Source organism: Vicia villosa, linkage group LG4 (genome assembly GCF_029867415.1).
Source record: "Vicia villosa cultivar HV-30 ecotype Madison, WI linkage group LG4, Vvil1.0, whole genome shotgun sequence".
Lineage (NCBI taxonomy): Eukaryota > Viridiplantae > Streptophyta > Magnoliopsida > Fabales > Fabaceae > Vicia > Vicia villosa.
Window position 1 is genome coordinate 167,336,556 of NC_081183.1, and position 8,082 is coordinate 167,344,637.

Consider the following 8,082-nt stretch of genomic DNA (forward strand, 5'->3'; position numbering starts at 1 on the left):
AAATGAAGGACCATGATACACCTTCATATCAGGACCTTAGGATCATTCCCAAGATGGATCCAACGCACGCCAGGTTGCCTGCCCACCATGGAATCTCAGAGGCCAATCACACCAGATTCCAGCTAAGTTTCTATTTTTTTTACTTTTAATTATATAATTCTTATATTTATTTTGTTTATATGTTTATGTATATATTTTTTTTTCTTTTACATTTTTTTTCTTTTAATAAAACCTTATACTTTTTATATGATAACATTTATATTTATTTTATAGTATTTATCCTACTATTTATATTAATTATTGTTATTATATTATTTATTCTATTATTTATTTTTATACTATTTATTTATTTATAGTAATTAGTATATTTATTTCATTTATTTATTTTAATTAAGATTATTTATTTTAATATCTTTAATAAATTCATACTTATTTTATTTTAATTCATAAAATTATAAAAATGCTTTTGTCTGATTATATTTATTTTCTCCGATTTAATTAATTAGGTTGCGAAACCAATAATTAATTAAATCGATCTTGTTATTTTATTCAATTTATACCGAATCAGGGTTTACAAGAATTTCCTCTACACTAAAAAATGTTATGTTTCTGTGTCCTTTTTAGGGTTGATTTTTCAGATGCCTCCCGATTACGCACCACGCCTATTACAAAGCTAAGTCTCGATTAAATTTCTTTATTATTTTCTTTTTCTTTCCCTTTTATTTAAATACAAATATTATTTCTTTCTATTATGCCTCTAAATTATTTATTTTGCCTTGTCAAATAGAAGAATTGTCATACACTCACTATCTGTCATTTTTCTGTCAATTCTCAGATGATCAGAGTCAATGCTCGAGGCAACCTCCGACTGCCAACCCTATCAGATCAAATCAAAAGCTAAGTGTTATTTTTATCTTAAATATTTGTTTTACTTTGTTTTTTTTCAAATTATGATTAACACTAGTTGTCAATGAATCGATAATGCACTCACTGCCCTTTGGCTTCTATTTTTCCCACATTTTCAGGGTTTGCCTACCGCCAAAGCTCAAATAGTTGGTAACCCTAAAACCTTAACCTCTTTTATTTTTCTTATTATTATTACTTATGTCAAACCCGTTGGTTTCGTTCTCCCTTCCCCCGCTGGTTTCTTTCTCCCCTTCCCCATACTACTATTATTACTGTTTATATTAATTGATGTGGTTAGTAACCCTAGGGAGTGATAACCTTGAAATTGAACTTAGAATCATTTAAATTTTACAAGATAAATATCCGAATTGAATCACGTGATTGTTGCACCCACAGACACTTTTTTGGTAACCTCTCTTGTTGCCTGTTGCCTGTTGCCTTGTGTTTTTGTAGAATAGCCATGTCCCTCGAATATGAGGATACCTCCGCCATGTTGCCTCGATTATGCAAAGATCATAGGTCCCTAATGATGTTCCTTCGATACGCTAATATGATCTCGTCCCTCGGAAGTTGCCTACGAAAGGCTGAGATATCCTCTGGTTGCCTACGAAAGGCTATTCTGATCCTTCCCTTAGACTACCTGCCTCTCTATGGCATGAGGCAGTCTTATGGTGAACGATATTGCGACGACCCTTAAACCTCCAAATGAAAGGCTTCCTTCCCTCTTATGGCATGGATAGACCCTTTCACCCTGAAAGGCTAAAAGAACTGATACATTATTAAGGTAATTGCCCCTAATTGTCTTGCTCTGGCTAAAACATTTTCATATTCTTTCTCATAAACCTTCAAAATGGCTACGCTCATTTACGAGCTAAAGTCCGTATTCACTTCTTCTACATTTCTGAACGAAAAAGAGCAAAGCAATTAAGAGCCCATGGAAAACCATGGATGCAAAGGGTGCCTTACACCTTCCCTTTGCATAAATTACCCCCCGTACTCAGTTTTTATTTAAAAGGTTTTTTCCTGTTCTTTTAGCCTTTCCTAAATTTGGATAAAATAAAAGTCGGTGGCGACTCTTGCTATCCGCGACATTTCGATATAAATTCAGTTCACCATATTACAGGGTTCCTCTGAATACTTGCACAATTTACATTCTTATAATGGTAATCAACATATTCAAATTGCTGATGGTAATAAACTCTCTATCACTGATGTTGGTGACATAAACTCTAACTTCCGTGATGTGCTTGTATCACCCGGACTTGTTTCCAACTTATTGTCGGTTGGTCAATTGGTGGATAACAATTGTGATCTTAATTTTTCTCATGTTGGTTGTGTTGTGTAGGAGCAGGTGTCAGGGAAGGTGATCGCAGAGGGTCCTAAAGTGGGAAGATTATTTCTGCTCCAGTTTAGTTCTAGTCATTTATCTTTCGCTGGTAATACTGTTTTGAACTCTTCTAAGGATTGGCATAGAAAATTGGGTCATCCAAATTATGGTGTTTTGTCTCATTTATTTAAAACTATTTTTTTGGGAAATTAACATGTTTGTCCTGCTTCTGTTTCATGTTCTGTTTGCAAATTGGCTAAAAGTAAAACACTTCCTTTCCTGTCAGGTGCTCATTGTGCATCCACTTGTTTTGAGTTGATTCATAGTGATGTGTGGGGAATGTCTCTTGCGGCATATCATGCTCACTATAAATGGTTTGTCATATTTATTTATGACTATAGTCGTTTTACTTGGATATATTTTCTTCGCTCTAAGCCTAAAGTGTTTTCTATGTTTCAAAAGTTTTTGACATATATTGAAACTCAATTTAAGCACATATTGAAATTTTTTGATCTGAATCTAGAGGTGAGTATATGTCTCATGAGTTTCAAGAGTTCCTTCAATAAAAACTATGAAATGTCTCATGGTTCTGCAGGTGTCGAAGTCGAGTTGTATTCTTCCAACTCAAATCTCTTGAAAATTTCACTTGCATATCTTCTTTGACGCACCATCTGTAACGCCCGGAAAAATAATTATTTGCTTAATTTAGACATTTGTGATGTTTTCTGAAATTGTTGCGTTTTGGGGCGATTTAGTCGGTATTAGTTCGGGATAGCGGATCGACATTTAATCGATAATTTTAATATTTTTAGTATTAGAAATATTAATGAGTTAATATTTAGCGTTTTGGGAATTTTCTGAGTAATTAAGTTTAGACCGGAAATATGAGACACTGAGTAATAAGTCGGTATATTAAATAGTCGGATTTTATTTTAATGGAGTTTTAGTAGAAGTATTATTTTTATATTAAGTGTGAAAATAATATTGGGCTTAATTAATGACATCTCTAAGTATTAAGGGGGTATATTTTGTTAGGCCCATTTGTGTAATTAATAATTAATATAGTTTTTTTAATAGAAATAGAAGTAGAAGAGAGTTAGGGTGGTCTGTAGAGAGAAGAAGAGGAAACCGAAGGAGAGAAAGAAAAGAGGGGTTAGGGTTTGAAGAGGAGACCCAAAGTGTTGCTCTAAAGTGCATTTTTTCTCCAATTTTCAATTGAATCTTCTTAGAGCTGCACTCAATCCAAGGTAAGGGGGGATTCTTTCTACCTAAATGGGAATTTGATGCATTTTATGTGGGTTTAGGGTATAGATTATCATTGGGTTTGTTAAATTTTATTTGCTGTCAATGTTTGAAAGTATCGCTGTTCATATAAAAATGGAATTGAAATTGGATTTGACCAATAGATTATCACTTTTGCGTTTTATACTATGTGTTGTTTTTGTTCACTTTGTTTTCTAATTCACCCATGTGCCATATACCATTTCTAAGTTTTCGTGCTATCATTTAAAATATATATATACTGATCTAATGCAATTAGGATTGAACCATAAAAATGAGATAGCATATAATGGAAATACAACATGCTGAATTTGTTTCTTTTCTGTTCTGTCCATATATTGACTTGTTATGTTGTTTGCTTCTAGTTCTCATATGGGCATTGTTCTATTCATGTTCCATGTTGTGCATAAAGGTTTTATATAATGACATATTAAAATTGGATATGAACTTAAATTATGAGAGGAAAAATATTAGAAACATAGGATGTTAGAAATTGAAAAATAAAAAAAAAATAAAATGAATAGAAATATAATTGAATTGAAATTAATATAATATGATTATTAATTGTTTGATTTAATCAATAGTAGAATTAATTTTAATGAGTCTATTTAATTAGAAAATACTTAGACTTGATTTAAATATTCGATTTATCGGTAAATTACGGTATTTTGAGAACTTGACCGTAATTGTGTTTTAGTTGAATAATTAAATTCAGAATAATATATTGCTATGCCAACGATGTTGTTTTGATAATTAACATGATATCTAATTTAGTTAAATGTTAATTGGAAGTTGTTTTGGCTTACTTGGTTTGTTGATATATTGCGAATTAACCAAAAATTGTGATTTCGTTTGGATGCTTTTGTTGTGATTAATGTTATGATTGCCAATATGATTACTTTGTGCATTGTAATCTGAGTAGTCTCATAGTGTGAATTATAGCAAATTTTGATATTCTATATATAACGCTATGAATTGATAAGTTGTGTTGTGAGCTTTTGGCTAAAATGGAACGGTGTGATGTTGATATGTGACCGTGGTTGTGTTGTTGATATGTCGTTGTTTCGTTGTCGAATTGTGGTCGTTGTATGTTTCCGCATAGCATAGCATAACATAAAGTTGAACGGTGTGATGTTGATATGTGACCGTGTTGAAGGCTTTGCCTTATGCCTCGGAATTACTGGCAATGTTCTAAGTTGGGAGTTTTACTCCAATGGTACCACATGCATATGCATAGTTGAGTCGCATTCGAGTCGTTGTCAGTTGTTGTTGGTTGAAGTTGTTGTTTATGCATTGTGATGCTTATATGTTGACTTGTTGAAGATGTCGATGTGTTGATATGAAGACTATTCTTTGATGATGATCTTTGTGTTGTTTATGTTGATGTTGTATGAAATGGTGATTCATTTATATTCCTTACCTAATATATTATTTATCATAATCCTATTTATATAGTTTGATATCTCACCCTTTCTGTTTGAATGTTGCCTCCACGTGGGTAACGTGCAGGTAATCCAGATGAGTAGCTGTTTCCGCTTATAGTCGAGTCTTGGGTGTCATTGCTCTGATACGTAGCACTTGGGGGGAAATGAACACTTGCTTGATGTTGTTATTTGCTTATTGAACCTTATGATGTATTTGAGGATTTGTTTGTATTGTTTCTTTTTATGATTCAAAAGATGTTATGTCTTAATTATTGAATCATTGTGAATCTGTTGCATGTTAAACCTAAGTTTGGGTTATGCTATGAATACTAGGTTATTCAAAAGTAGAGATATATGTTATGAGTTTTGTTCACTCCAATCCTGATAGTGTTATGTATTAGTTTAAAAAGCATGACAGGTTTATGTTTATGTTGAATGTGTGACATCCTGATTCTGTTTAGAATTTTTATACTCTGATATTTTATGCATAAATGCTTGGGGTAGATTTGGGGTGTTACACCATCAAGCATATACTACTCTTGTATAATTGGATTCCAAGGAAATATGAAATGTCACCCAGATCATACATTTCAAATTCCTTGTTAAGATCACCTTTGAAGTCTTCAATCTCTTTATTGCAACTACATGTTATCAACAAGTCATCGACATAGAGACATAGTATAAGCAATTCACTCTTGCTTCTTCTTACATATACTCCATGCTCAGTTTTGCACTTCACAAATTCCTTCTCTCTTAGGAAATTTTAGATCTTCTTATTCTAAGATCTTGCAGCTTGCTTTAGTTTATACAGGGCTTTATGCAGCCTTTATACATTTCTCTCTTTGCCATATTTCACAAACCTAACTGGTTGTGCAACATAGACTTCTTCATCTAAGGGTCCATTCAGGAATGAACATTTAACGTCTATTTGACACATGTGCCAATTGTTCATGCTCACTAGACCAACAACCAACCTAATTTTTTTGATCTTGACAATCGAGGCAAAAACTTCATCGAAGTCGACTCCTTCCTTTTGAAGAAATCATTTCGCCACAAGACTTGCCTTGTGTCGAGTTACTTCACCTTTGGGGTTACACTTTATCTTGTATACCCACTTCACATCAATTGCCTTCTTTCCTTGAGGAAATTCAATAAGTGACCAAGTGTTGTTGTCTGCGATGGACTTAACTTCTTCATTCATAGCTTTCACCCTCTTCGAATCCTTCAATGCCTCAGTTGTATTGACAGGTTCGACATATGTGTAGAAAGTATAATGTACCAGCTCACCTTCATCATCGACCACATCAGTTGATGTATTCACACATTCTTGGAACCTTACAGGCATGTGTCTTGTTCTCTGAGGTCTACTTGGATTTACATCACCTCAGACTTCTTCTTGTCGAACTTCTTTTCTTTCGACTTCAGTGGCTAGTTCTTCACATAAGATCCTCACTGAATCCTTCTTGACATTCTTAGTCCAATCCCATTATTTAAACTCATCTATGATCACGTCCTTACTAATCATTACTTGCTTGTTCACTAGGTTGAACTTTGTATCCTCCAATCGAATGATATCCTATTAGGATCATCTGACTCGACTTGTCTTTAAGTTTTCTTCTCAGCTGATCCGGCACATGTCTATGTGGTATAGATCCAAGTACCTTCAGATGACTCAAGCTAGCCTTCACACCAGACCACTATTCTTCTGAGGTAATTCCTTCTAGCTTCTTCATTGGACATCTGTTCAAAATGTATGTTGTCGTTGACACAGATTCACCCCAAAATTCTTTAGGTAAATTCTTGCCTTTCAACATACTTCTCACCATATTCATGATGGTTCGATTCTTCCTTTCTACGATTCCATTATGTTGTGGAGTATAGGGTGGCACCACCTCATGCATAATCCCTTCTTTCTCACATAACATGTCTAAGTCTTTCGATACATAATCTCTACCACCATCTGTCCTCAGAGCCTTGAGCTTTCGACCACTTTGCCTTTCGACCATATATTTAAACTTGAAAAACACCTCGATCACTTCACTTTTCTTCTCGATCAGGTAAGTCCACAGTTTTTGACTTAAATCATCTATGAATGTAACAAAGTATTTGTTACCTCCATTTGAATCCACCTGTATCGGATCACATACATCAGAGTATATGACTTCAAGGATTTCCTTCGACTTGCTTCCTGCATCCTTGTTGAAGTTGTTCTTGTGCTGCTTCGCCTGCACACATTCCTCACATACTTCTCTTGGAATGTCAATTTCAAGTAATCCTGAAACCATATTTCTTCTTTTTACCTCTCTGATGTCATTGAAGTTAAGATGACTTAGTAGATAGTGCCATATCCATTTATCTCTGTTAGCTGCAGTAGAAAGGCACTCATGCTCCATCACATTTAGTTACATCTTGAAGGTTTTATTCTAAGACATAAGAGCCTTTAAAATCAACTTTTGACTTGCGTTGACAACTCTCATCATCTTTTCTTTGATCGAAACCTTGTAGTTCTTTTTGACCAATTGCCCTAGGCTAAGAAAATTTCTCTTTATTCCTAGTATGTACAACACATTGGAAATTATTGACCTCTTGCCATCTTCCCTCATAATAAGAACGTCTTCAATACCCTCAGCTGCTAGAGTATTGTCACTTGAGAACTTCACCATGTTCTTTATTGATGGATTTATGTTGAAAAACCAATTTTTCCTTTCACACATGTGTGATGAGCATCCTCAGTCCAAGTATCATTGGTCCTTGAATCTCTCTTCATCTCTTGGTATGACCATCAGCAACATCTCTTTTTCTTCATGTTTTACAAATATTGCATCACTTTCTTGATTCTTATGCTTTTATGGACAATCACTTGAATATTGACCATACTTCTGACAATTGAAGCATTGAATGTGACTCTTGTCAGGTTTTCGACCACCACCTCTACCTCTACCTGCAACACCACCTCTCTGGTTGCCTTGGTATGAGGGCTTTCTCTGATTCGACCAACTTTCTTCTTGATTATTTCAACCAATCGAATTGTAGTAGTCACCTTTACCTTTATTTCCATTCCAATTTCCTTTGCCTTTCTTTTCTTTTTCCGACTGAGCCTGCAAAAGCACATCTTTCTTCGACTTGCCTGCAGCTCTTTCAGCC

General features: G+C 34.3%; 1 long non-coding RNA gene across 1 annotated transcript; it reads left to right on the plus strand.

The window, feature by feature from the left end:
- The first annotated feature begins 3,334 nt into the window (after positions 1 to 3,334).
- Positions 3,335 to 5,207, plus strand: LOC131600193 (uncharacterized). Its single transcript, XR_009283053.1, has 2 exons — positions 3,335 to 3,480; positions 5,024 to 5,207. It is a non-coding gene; the product is annotated as an uncharacterized LOC131600193 (long non-coding RNA).
- Positions 5,208 to 8,082: the final 2,875 nt, after the last annotated feature.